Source organism: Lissotriton vulgaris, chromosome 1_1 (genome assembly GCF_964263255.1).
Source record: "Lissotriton vulgaris chromosome 1_1, aLisVul1.2, whole genome shotgun sequence".
In the NCBI taxonomy this organism is placed as follows: Eukaryota; Metazoa; Chordata; class Amphibia; order Caudata; family Salamandridae; genus Lissotriton; species Lissotriton vulgaris.
Genome location: NC_141685.1, coordinates 2,041,335,158 through 2,041,348,532, shown reverse-complemented (window position 1 = coordinate 2,041,348,532; position 13,375 = coordinate 2,041,335,158). Strand labels below are relative to the sequence as shown.

The 13,375-nt window shown below is 52.7% G+C and overlaps 1 protein-coding gene across 1 annotated transcript in view; it reads left to right on the top strand.

The window, feature by feature from the left end:
- The window catches only part of ETNK1 (ethanolamine kinase 1), a 181,856-nt gene that overhangs the window by 164,331 nt on the left and 4,150 nt on the right, over positions 1 to 13,375 (top strand). The window lies entirely within an intron of this gene.

Genomic DNA, 13,375 nt, shown 5'->3' with positions numbered 1-13,375 from the left:
GCATCACACAAAACCCTAACAAGTTGTGAGCACAACCAACCACGGCCGTACGTCGACATAACTCATCGAAGCTACACCGGACTCCAAAACACAGTTCAACCCGCACAAATCTGCAGACTCCATTCCACTCCTCTTCACCCCCTTCAAACACCACAGCGCACCCACGCACACTACACGTGGCCCCCACGCACCACAGCATGGCCGTGAACCCAGCACCTCCAAGTCTCAGTGCCTCACCACGGGTACCCGGGGTGCCATGGGTGCAGTGGCACCGGGGCTCAGAGGCGCACACATCATCCACATTGTATTTGCGTTTTACTGTGAAACTGAGGGGGCACGGTTTCCTTACTTGTGTTAGGGGGCCTGTTGCCACACAGTCCCACGTGACGCGTTAACACAGCAGACCCTGCCACGCACCAACCAAGGCTCGGAACAGCTTCACAGCTCACAAGAACCGGCCACACGTAAGCACACACCACTAAACAAACACACCAGGCAGCATCGACCGCAGGACTCAGAACATATCACAAAACAACCTCACACCGCGCAACCAACCTCAGCCACCCCGACACATCTCCGCAATGCAAGATCTTGGAAAGATAGCACAGCGAGTTAAGCTCTTGCTGCTGCCCGCCCGCGGCGGCTGCCAGTGGCATGAGGGTGGGGTGAGCTAGGGGGTGGGGGGAGAACTGCCCATCGACCACAATTCCCCCTTCCTGCAAACGGCCCGGGCTCACACCCACCCATGGGTGGGCACTCCGGGCAGCGGCCCGATGTTGGTCCGGGCAGTTGGAGAAAACTGACAAATAAAAGATTTTTGGGGGTCACAGTCGGGTCTTCGGGGCCCTATATTTCACTTTGATCAGATGAACCATCGTTCACCCAGATACGTGTTCCGCACAACTCACATTACATCCCCCACCCAAAACAGAGCGCTTCCCTCCATCACAGCGCTGCCATGCGATCCGTGCACAGCGCTGTGACTCCGCACAGGGGACGTGCAGCGCTATTAACTGTGTTAACCACCTTATTTTTCATGCTGCATTTTCTTTATCGCCGGTTTGCTTCCTTACTGCCTATCTACTATGTTATGCAATTTGCGTCAGTTTTTTTTTTTTTAACAGGGTGTATGTAAAGCGCTTTAATACCTTCCGGTCAAGCTAGCGCTATATAACACTTTTAAAATAAAAATTAAAAAACTCTGCCTCTTCATTGCAGTGTATGTGTGTGGGGGGCTTACCTCCGTGCGCCCAGCTGAGGGATATACAAGCCAACAGCAGCACCGCGCAGGGCAAGTGAGAGCTTCATCGTAGTGAGGTCGATACCAGCCACAGACCCCGTAGAACTGTGTGTCCGAGCGCAAGGTCCGAGTCCAGGTGCAGTCAGAGCCCGGGGTCCGTCAGAGCCAAGAGTCCGGGCCCAGCACCATCCCCAAAGAAGCCTCTTGAGTGCCAAGAAGCCTTTACTGAGCCTCGCTCGCCAGCTCCTGGTGGCTACTTGCCCAGCCTTGATGAGCTTGGACTGATAAGAGAGCCTGTCTGTCTCCCAAACACAAACACCTACCAGACAGGATTAGACCGGCTCTGGGCACACAGGGACTGCCCCCACAGGCACCGCCCCCACAGGCACCCCCACGACGCACCTGAAGTGCCCCCTCCCTCCCAGGGGAGGAGAGGTTTCGGTTTAATTCATGACAAAACCAGTTTGGGAGCTTTGGCAGATTACATTGTCTTCAGTGTGTGTGTGTGTGTGTGTGTGTGGGGGGGGGTCATAGAAGAGGCAACAAGTGAAACCGCGGGTGGCAGCCTCAGGGCTAGTAAACTTCTATCAGAAACAGCCATCAAGGTGGAGGGTGGCTGCTTGCTTCGAGCTCAGCTGCTCTCAGATCGGTGCGGGTCACATTCCCGTCCATCCTTTTTTCGTCCACCGTGCCACTCGAGGCCCGGCGCGTGCACATTAGTTCCTGGGATCCCTTCTAAGATTTAGAAAGAGATTCAATCAGGCGAACATGTTTCAGTGGCTTCCAAACTTGTATAGAACCAAACACCGTCCTGGCTGGCAAGTGTTGCAGCATCAATCATCGGCTCAGCGACCACAACCGAGTGTGACAACAAGCACACGACAAAGTGTGTGGTGCACATGTCTTTGCACACGATGACAAGTGTGAGAAGGACGCAGATTGACACAAAGTGGGAATGTTCAGGCGAGGAAAGTTCTAGTTTTAGACAAAGATAAAATAAACAGTAGTGGTGCTCGGGCATGAGTCAAAAATGTCAACCGCGTTTCGGCCCTAGAGGACGATAGGGTCACCACCAGGGCTCAGTACTAAAAGGGCCAGAGGATAGGACGGTGAACCAGAGGGGCCTCATTCTGAAGGGGACGTCACCCGAGTGCCCGGATGGACGGCTTCCATGGGTGACGGCCAGTGATGAGGTGATTGCAATCATGCCCCCTACCATTGGGGTGACCAACCGTCCGTAAATTTCATGGACCGTCCTTAATTAGGACCTGACGTCCGTTGTCCGTCAGGATTCCTTTTACGGACACCTTTTGTCTGTAATTTTGGCCATCACAGGGGAGCAGCGCTGCTCCCTGTGAGAGGCCTCGTCTCCCTGATGGGGCCACCTCACACCCCTCCTGGAGCACAGCCCATTGTCATTCTGTGTGGGGCTGATGATTGCCACAGACAGAATGACAATGGATCCATCTGGGCTGGTAAAGCATGTGGTGTCCTCTTCCTGCCACAGTCAGACAGAAGAAATGTGCAAACACGGCAGTGCTGCTAGGTGAGAAACCAGTTTGTTCAAAGAAGCTGGTGAAAGAAGTTGATAAAAAGGGGCTGGAGTTCTTTCAGTCTCATTATTTTAGAACTGATGCAGTTTCAATATGATATTCAACGAAGCCATGGTTGCTGCATTTTCATTTTATGCAACTAACCACCATTGCCAAAGCCAATAGTCCTGGCTTGTTGTTGGTGTAATGATACTTGCTGTATTATATATCTGGATGCAATGACAGAAACAACATAATACCAGTCGGGGGGAACACTATGCTAAGCACAGATTTTTATCTTAGGTGTTTTAAGCCACGCCCTTAATTACATCGAACGGCCCCTTTAGAGAGGACCCCCTTTTTTTAGGTTTCGACTGCAAAAAAGCTGCGCAAGCAGCTTTTGCGCAGGAGAAATCTAATGATTACAGTATGTTGCTCGGGAATCCGCCCTCGGTTCCATTGGCTAGCTCCATAAATGGAGGCTAGCCATTGGAACAGAGAGGCGTCCGTCATGGCCGGACCAGATTCGGGGGCGTTCCTGAGATTTTTTGGCTTTTGGCTACGTCATGCTACGTCAGCCAAAAGCCGGGAACGCCCCCGAATCTGGTCCGGATTTTTTTGTGTAAATGAGATTCTGTAGTAGGGGATCTCTCTGTATAGTCATAATCTAGTGAATAGTCCCGCCCATGTGCGTGGACCCCGGCAATCAAAAATAATCTCTTAAGTTGTCAAAATAATGCAGAAACTGCAAAGACACTTAAGAGAGAATTTAAAGACAAATAATGCAGCCTATATCCACAGGCTACACTGTCCAGTACTTCAACTAGAAATTCCACCAAAAAAACAAACACCACACACAGCACAGCCTGCTAGTTTCTACCATAGAGAAACCTGCCTCCCCCAGTCAAAGACTCAGGAATGATAGAGAGGAAGGTAGGGACAGACAAGCCCCATAGGCTGCCATTATGTGGCTTAAATAGGATACTGTGCCTTTAAGAGAACTTTCCAGAACTTCTCCCAGTATCCCAGAATGCATAGCAGGTCCCTCTACTTTCAGTTCTTTTTTCCGGCTCCTGCTTACAGTACCCTGGCATTGAGCTCTCCCTTTTTCAAGGGTTTATTGGAATTTTTTGGCACTTTTGAATTCTAAAAGTGTTGCAGTTTACTTCTTGGTGTTCTCTTCTCCTGTTTTGTGCTGTTTTAGTCGTTTTAGGGCTCTAAAATGCCTGGCCTTTTTGTTAAGTGCCCAGCATGTGAGAGGAAGAATGCCAAGACTGACCCCCATGATGTCTGCATCGTGTGCCTCCCAGAAGATCATGTCCCTGAGGATTGTGTCATCTGCCAGCAGCTTTCTGCTCGGACTCTGAGGGACAGATTGAAGATCAGGCTGGCTGGCCTGGAGGAGAGGCGTCTGCAGGCTGCAGGTGGGTCTGGGCAGGCTGGGAAGGTTCCCTCTGCCTCTGCTGAGGCCCCTGGGGGGCTCCCCAGGGGCAGGAAGTCCAGCAAACGGTCCCGGTCTCCGTCGACGTCGATTGCATCGACGACGACGTCGAGAGGGATGACGGCGGTGTGCTCCCCTTCTCCCCGGGGCTCCGGGTCGAGACGGCGTGACGGCTCGACGTCGAAGGAGAAGCCGCCGTCGACGTCATCGTCTACGTCGACGTCTAGGTCTTCCTACCGACGCCGAAGGCAAAGTGACAGGCATCGGCGCTCGCCGTCGAAGCGGCACCGACGCTCGCCGTCAAGGCGACACCGTCGATCGCCGTCGAGGCGACACCGTCGATCGACGTCAAGGCACCGGTCGACGTCGAGGGGCTCCTCGACGTCGAGAGCATCAAGACGACGGCGACGTTCGTCGTCGAAGACGGAACGCTCGACTTCGAGAAGGCGGCGTGCGACGTCACGGAAGAGGAGATCGACGTCGAGGAGTCGACGGTCGACGCCGAGGAAAAGAGGTCCGACGCCGAGGAGACGGCGATCAACGCCGGAGTCTAGGAAGCGTCGTTCGACGCCGGAGAAGCGTCGCTCTGCGTCCAGCAGACAGCGGTCAGCGTCTAGGAGTCGGTCAGCCTCTCCAAAACGGCGCAAGAGGGATTCTAGTCCCAGAAGTCACGCTGCTTCGAGTGGAGGACGCAAGAGGAAGCGGTCACCTGCTGATGGGACTGGCTCTCCGCACCCTTCGCCGAAAGGGTCACCGGGCTCGGTGTACTCAGAGGTGTACACACCATCTCGGCCCAGGACTCCGACTCCTCCTCCTGTTCCTAAGGAGGATCCTCCGCCCAAACCGCCACTGCCTTCAGGAGACCCTCCTCCGCCTCCGGTCCCTCCGCATGGGCCCACCCCGCAGCCGAAGGTTCCTCCTCCGAGGTCCACTTCCCTGCCGTCCCTACCTGTTCCTCCTAAGGGGACCCCAAAACCGAATCCCCGTGAGGAACCGACGAAACCCCGTGAGGAACCGAGGAAGACCCTTCCACGAAAACCGAAGGAGCGGCCACGTGCAGGCAGGTCTCGCTCTCGCTCTGGGAGGAAGGAGAGATCGCGACGCAGATCATCCACGAGGTCGAGACACCGCCTTAGGAGGCGCGAGTCTCGCTCACAAACGAGGTCCTCTGGGACCAGGGACTATTCTCCCACCCTATCGGGGTCACCGGACACGAGAGTGTCCCCGATAGATGACCTGGTGGCGTTCCATGACGTCCTTTTACGGGGCGCGGCGAAGTTGGGCATATCCCTGACGGTGCCCACTCCGAAAACATCAGTCATTTTTGAGACTTTACATCAGAAACATCTGTCTCGTCCTCTCCTGCCTCTGGTGCCGGGCCTGGAATAACCGGCTATGGCTCTGTTTCTCACCCCTGCGGTGACGAAGGCGGCCCCATCAAGATTACTGAAGAAGTACCGGGCCACCGATTCGGATCCGGCCTTTTTAAGAACGGAACCTCCTCCTGACTCGGTCATTGTGACGGCGGCCCGCAAGCAGCATGCCACCACTCCGTCCTCCACGGTTCCCCCGGATAAGGAGTCAAGGTGGATGGATTCGGCGGGGAGGAAAGTCTGTGGCACTTCCGCTACCTCCATGAAAGCGGCGAGTGCCACGGCACTGTTGGGCCGATACGACCGCGCCCTCTGGGACTCCCTCGCGCGCTTTGCGGAGCATTTACCTCGGGAGCAGCGGGAAGACTTCGTGGAAGTACTGAGTGAGGGGATGCTGGTGGCCAACCAGATTATCAGCGCGGCAGCGGACTCTTCCCTGTTGGCTGCTCACGGATTTTGCCACGGAGTCAACCAACGGCGCCACGCATGGCTCCGGCTTACGTCCCTGAAGCCGGACGCTCAGCAGAGGGTAGCCAATCTACCGTTCTCCGGTGAGACCCTCTTCGGGAAGCATGCGGACGATGAGATGGCCCGCATGAAGGCGGAGGCCGAGATGCTGACGGCTGTAGGCCTGGAGAAGCCTAAGGAGACCAAGAAGCAGTACCGCCCTTTCCAACGGCGGTTCGGCGGACAAGGCCGAGGACGGGGACAGGCTTCGGGGCAATCGCAACAGCAACACCAGTTCCGTAAGCCGTTCCATAAGCGCCAGAAGGGCAGGGGAGGCCAGCAGTCGGCCCCGGCGCCCAAGGGCCAGGCGGGGTCTAGGCCCTAGGAACCTACTTCCCCCGGATCTGTTACCCACTCCGGTAGGGGGAAGCATTCAATTTTTTCTGGCAGAGTGAAGAAAAATTACTCAGGACAAGTGGGTGCTGAATATTGTTTGCAATGGATACAGTCTTCGGTTCACCAGCCCTCCTCCAGCTATTCCCCCAGTCAGCTCGCAGTTTCAGCTGCGCGAGCTTCAGGCGGAAGCGGATATCCTGTTGAGGAAAAGGGCGATAGAAGACGTACCTCGGTCTCAGAGAGGAAGAGGTCTGTACTCCCGGTTCTTTCTGGTTCGCAAGAAGGACAAGAACGAGTTCAGGCCCATTCTGGATTTGCGACATGCGCTATAGACCTACAGGATGCTTACTTCCATGTGCCCATTTCACACAAACACAGGAAGTTCCTGCGGTTCCAAGTCGGCACCAATCACTATCAATACACAGTACTCCCATTCGGACTGAAGTCTGCGCCGAGAACGTTCTCGAAGTGCATGGCGGTGGTAGCAGCGCACCTGAGGAAGCACAAGGTGTTCGTCTACCCGTACTTGGACGATTGGTTGATCAAGGCATCCTCCTTCTCGGAAGCGCGAGCACACTTCCAGAAGACGTGCGTTCTCTTGAACAAGCTGGGGCTGCACATCAACATGGCCAAGTCTGTCCCGACTCCGGTCCAATGCATACAGTACTTGGGAGCCTCCATCAATACGCTGTCAGCAAGCGTGTCTCCTTCGGAAGAGCGACGATTATCACTCCTTCGGAAGGCTCAGGCTCTTATGACGACTCCATCTACAACAGTGAGGACGGTGTCTTCTCTGCTGGGATCGATGGCCTCTTGTATCTTCCTGACGCCACACGCACGGCTGCACATGAGACCGCTGCAGGAGTGCTTGGAGGACCAGTGGGATCAGAGGAAAGGATCTTGGGACGACAAGATTCGCCTGTGACTGCATGCTCTTCAGTCTCTGAAGTGGTGGTGTTCGGCGGAGAATCTCCTCAAAGGGGTTCCCTTTCACAAGGACATTCCCACGCAGACTGTCGTGACGGATGTGTCTCTCCTGGGATGGGGAGCGCACTCCGGGACTCTACAGATTCAAGGCACGTGGTCACCGATGAAGGCCACGTATCACATCAATTTCCTGGAACTCAGGGCTGTTCACTTGGCGCTGAAGGCTTTTCTTCCGTCCTTCCAGACCAACTCTCTGCTTGTACCAACGGACAATACCACCACGATGTATTACCTCAACAAGCAGGGGGGCTCGAGATCGCGCACTCTGACACAGGAGGCGCAGACGATCTGGCACTGGCTTCTAGCCAGAGGACTGACGATAACGGCCACCCATCTACCAGGTGTGCAGAATGTTCAGGCAGACTCACTGAGCAGACTGCTCCAGGAAAACCACGAATGGGTCATAAACGACGAAGTACTAGGAGAAGTCTTCGCAAGGTGGGGAACTCCAGACGTAGATTTGTTCGCTACCGCCGAAAACAGCAAGTGCAGAGACTTCGCCTCCAGGTACTTCCAACAAGGGACTCTGGGGAATGCGTTATGGATCAACTGGACGAACAGCTTTCTGTACGCCTTTCCTCCCATTCCCCTGATACCGGCGGTGCTCATCAAGCTGGCCCGGTCCAGAGCTCGGATGATACTCATCGCCCCGGAGTGGCCCAGGCAGTGGTGGTTCACGGACCTACTTCACCTGTTTCTCCTTCCTCACATTCGGTTGCCGTGCAGGCCGGACCTTCTCACGAAGTTCGGCGGACGGATGTTACACCCCAACCTCTCGTCTTTGAGTTTGGCGGCATGGCTCCTGAGATAGTGCAATATGGCCATCTGAATCTGCCCAATGATTGCATGGACATACTGAAGGAGTCTAAGAGACCTTCCACTCGGACTTCATATGCTTACAAGTGGAAGCGGTTTTGGATCTGGTGCCAGTCTAAGAACCATGATCCTACGACCTGCAAGGAAGACGTCATCCTTCCTTACCTTTTACATTTGGCGCAGTCTGGCCTTAATGTCCATTCCATTAAGGTACATCTTGCTGCATTGACTGCCTACAAGAAATGCCCTTCACAGACTTCCTTTTTCCAGATCCCTGTGATCAAAGATTTTCTGGAAGGTTTGAAGAAAGTATTCCCTCCTGTCAGGCTTCCCTCGCCTTCATGGGAGTTGAATGTGGTGCTGTCCAGATTGATGAAGGAGCCTTTTGAACCTATTCATAAGGCTTCGTTGCAGCACCTGTCCTGGAAGGCGGCGTTCCTCGTGGCCATTACATCGGCCCGCAGGGTGAGTGAAATTCAGGCGTTGTGTTGTAATGAACCTTATACTGTATTTCATGCTGCTAAGGTTGTTATGCGTACTCACCCTAAATTTCTTCCCAAGGTTATTTCTGATTTTCATGTCAACCAGACTATAACTTTGCCTACGTTTTTTCAGAACCCTTCATCCCCAGCGGAGAGGTCTCTCCATTCCCTGGATGTTAGGAGGGTGTTGAAATTTTATCTGGATAAAACCAAGGATATTCGTAGGTCTGACCAGTTGTTCATCAATTACGGGTCGGTCAGGACGGGTCTTGCGACCTCGAAGCAGTCCATCTCTAGGTGGATTGTGTCCTGCATACAGTTGTGTTATCAAAAGGCTAATAAGACCTTAGGAGGTAAGCCTAAGGCTCATTCCACCAGGGGCAAAGCTGCCACGACGGCTCTGCTCCGTAACGTGCCGATTACTGAAATCTGCAAGGCAGCCACTTGGAAGTCGGTTCATACCTTTGCTAAGCATTACTGCCTGGACACTGACGCCAGGGCAGACGCTCAGGTTGGCCAGGCTTCGCTGCGGAATTTGTTCGCACAGTAGTGGCGTTATGTATTTATTCTCCACCGCCGCTTTGGTGTGGGGATGGTCTTGCCATTCTATTCACTAGATTATGACTATACACAGAGATCCCCTACTACAGAAGGAGTAGTTTCTGTCCTGTAACTCCAGTTCTGTAGTAGGGGTATCTCTGTTATAGTCATAAGCGCCCGCCCTCCTCCCCGGTGGAGATTTTTTTTTTCATCATGTAAAGAATGTGACAGGTCTGGCGTGCTTCGTCTTCAAAAAGAACTGAAAGTAGAGGGACCTGCTATGCATTCTGGGATACTGGGAGAAGTTCTGGAAAGTTCTCTTAAAGGCACAGTATCCTATTTAAGCCACATAATGGCAGCCTATGGGGCTTGTCTGTCCCTACCTTCCTCTCTATCATTCTTGAGTCTTTGACTGGGGGAGGCAGGTTTCTCTATGGTAGAAACTAGCAGGCTGTGCTGTATGTGGTGTTTTTTTGGTGGAATTTCTAGTTGAAGTACTGGACAGTGTAGCCTGTGGATATAGGCTGCATTATTTGTCTTTAAATTCTCTCTTAAGTGTCTTTGCAGTTTCTGCATTATTTTGACAACTTAAGAGATTATTTTTGATTGCCGGGGTCCACGCACATGGGAGGGACTATTCACTAGATTATGACTATAACAGAGATACCCCTACTACAGAACTGGAGTTACAGGACAGAAACTACTCCTTCTGTGCTTGTGGTACTATGCTAGTAATTTCACAAAATTTTATCTAAACATATTCCATTGTGATTATTCGGAGCCCCTCCTGTTATTTAGGCAACAGGCAGAAAACGAGGCGTCGGGGACCACCCAGCGGGGCCATCCGGAGCCTGGTAATGAAAGCCTACGAGGTTGTGAAATGAGGCCCATGAATCTGCTACGATATCATGTGAATCTGTCCGGGTGAACTAGCAGAGAACAAGCTGCTCGCATGTACAGACGGAGGACGCCAGGTGGCCTTTATGGAGATGGCGTTTTAATGAAATGTGCAAAATTATAATTGCGCGTGCCCGGAGTTATGTCGGACCGCAATGAAGCGCAGCCTGTGGGACAGGCAGCCGTGAGCGCTCGGGTGCAGTGTACTTGGTAACGCATTTGCATTTGCTTATGACCCCTAACCTTCTGCAGAGCAGCTCTCTGTGGCCGTGGCTGTGCTTCAATTACTGCCGTCATTATAGACTCTGTTGGTGGTACATGCGACATCGGATGGATCCTGTGTTTATCGTTCCTGCTGCTCTTTCGGGTATAAAACGAGCACTGGTCTGGCTTTACCGTGCGAACGTCGGTTTGGACAGATGCACACAGACTATTGTGGAGTCTCTGTTTGCAACTTACTTCGTTCTGTGCCTCGTACCTCTGTGCTCTTTGTTTTAATCATTTCCCAAGTTTGCAGTGCTGCACATGTATTTGAAAACGTTGAGAAATCCACACCTATTAGCTTTACCAGTGCTTCTTGCCTGTGCTTGCGCATGTTCTGTCAAGGATTCCTGGAGTGCTTTAGTTCCCCATCTAAGAATGAAGTAAGCAACGCGAGGTGTTAACATGGAAAAGATGCTGCTCAGAGTGACGTGCCATTCCATCCTCCAAACCCAGCGCGGTGCTTCTTTCTGTCAGTACAGCCCGGAATCACCACCTCCGAAGCGCTAATACCTCCTGCGTGTAAAAGCAGCACCACTAGAACTAGAGTGGCATACGCAGAAGCGAGGATGAATACAACCGGACTTCAACAATAAGAAGCATAGACAAAGCCAGTAGGCCTCACTATTTTAAGAATGTCCACCATTTATAGAAACCGTTACTAACATTCTGCCAATACAGGCATTTCATTGTTTTTGTGAGTGCTAGAGTGCTTGGTTGCCTCATTAAAATAGGCTTGCTTTATTAAGCAAATTTGTACTATGCACCTCTATTTATATTAGAAAAGTGTGTTTCCTACTTGGTGTGCTTCAGTAGTGATGGGTGTGAGTGTTGCCGGTAGTGTTATTACTAATCTGTGAGGGGTGTGAAGGTAATGTGTGACTGCTAATGTGTAAAAGTACTCCTGGTAGCGTGTGGATGCTAGCCGGTGAGGGGAGTGAATATGCTTCCAGTTGTGTGTGGCTGCTAGTCTGTGGTGGATGGGGGGGCTTTTAGTTGCATGTGACTACAACATTCGGTTGTTAGCCCTGCTGGTAGTGTGTTGTGCTAGTCTGTGAGGGGTGTGACTGCTACTCTCGGAGGGCTGTTAGCGCTGCTTGTAGTGTGTGGTGCTAGTCTGTGAGGGGTGTGAGTGCTTGTGATAGTGTGACTACTACTCTCGGAGGGCTGTTAGCGCTGCTGGTAGTGTGTGGTGAGCATTGTAGAGAGCAGTGTTCAGAGGACCTTTGTTTACTGGATTTTCTCCCCGATCTGTACAGCTGCCACATACTACTGCCTGGATCGATCGCCTGCTCCAACATAGGTGGCTCACCACCGCATCTCACTTCAGTTTTTTCAGTCGTGCTCGTTCTGAACACACGGTTTTGCTGGTGCACCTAGATAGAGCAGTTAGTTTGTTTTATTGTCCGCCCTTTCTGATGATCCCTTCCATATGTGCCTCCTGCCTTTATGCTGTATATAGCACCCATCATGGCATTCCTGCAGCCATGATGGGAAGGCACTTAATCTGCTGACAGACGGAGATGCCTTCAGAGGTTGTTATGGAGGCCGAATCACTAAAAGAACATGTTGAAAAGGAGAGCTGCCGAGGCAGCTCTGCTGCAGCGTCCAGGGAACGTTCTGCCTCTTCACCTTGGGGGTTGGACAGGCTCGGAGCTCATGAGCTAAGGAGCTTGAGAGCCACAGCTTCGTTTCTCATCTTTGGGCTCCACGTGCTGCAAAGGAGGGTGCAGAGTAGAGAGAGTGCAGAGTAGAGAGAGTGCAGAGTAGAGAGAGTGCAGGGTAGAGAGAGTGCAGGGTAGAGAGAGTGCAGGGTAGAGAGAGTGCAGAGTAGAGAGAGTGCAGAGTAGAGAGAGTGCAGAGTAGAGAGAGTGCAGAGTAGAGAGAGTGCAGAGTAGAGAGAGTGCAGAGTAGAGAGAGTGCAGAGTAGAGAGAGTGCAGAGTAGAGAGAGTGCAGAGTAGAGAGAGTGCAGAGTAGAGAGAGTGCAGAGTAGAGAGAGTGCAGAGTAGAGAGAGTGCAGAGTAGAGAGAGTGCAGAGTAGAGAGAGTGCAGAGTAGAGAGAGTGCAGAGTAGAGAGAGTGCAGAGTAGAGAGAGTGCAGAGTAGAGAGAGTGCAGAGTAGAGAGAGTGCAGAGTAGAGAGAGTGCAGAGTAGAGAGAGTGCAGAGTAGAGAGAGTGCAGAGTAGAGAGAGTGCAGAGTAGAGAGAGTGCAGAGTAGAGAGAGTGCAGAGTAGAGAGAGTGCAGAGTAGAGAGAGTGCAGAGTAGAGAGAGTGCAGAGTAGAGAGAGTGCAGAGTAGAGAGAGTGCAGAGTAGAGAGAGTGCAGAGTAGAGAGAGTGCAGAGTGACTAGGGAGTGCTAGGGAGTGCAGAGTGACTAGGGAGTGCAGAGTGACTAGGGAGTGCAGAGTGACTAGGGAGTGCAGAGTGACTAGGGAGTGCAGAGTGACTAGGGAGTGCAGAGTGACTAGGGAGTGCAGAGTGACTAGGGAGTGCAGAGTGACTAGGGAGTGCAGAGTGACTAGGGAGTGCAGAGTGACTAGGGAGTGCAGAGTGACTAGGGAGTGCAGAGTGACTAGGGAGTGCAGAGTGACTAGGGAGTGCAGAGTGACTAGGGAGTGCAGAGTGACTAGGGAGTGCAGAGTGACTAGGGAGTGCAGAGTGACTAGGGAGTGCAGAGTGACTAGGGAGTGCAGAGTGACTAGGGAGTGCAGAGTGACTAGGGAGTGCAGAGTGACTGCTAGGGAGTGCAGAGTGACTGCTAGGGAGTGCAGAGTGACTGCTAGGGAGTGCAGAGTGACTGCTAGGGAGTGCAGAGTGACTGCTAGGGAGTGCAGAGTGACTGCTAGGGAGTGCAGAGTGACTGCTAGGGAGTGCAGAGTGACTGCTAGGGAGTGCAGAGTGACTGCTAGGGAGTGCAGAGTGACTGCAAAGTGACTGCTAGAGATTAAGCTAATGGCAATGTA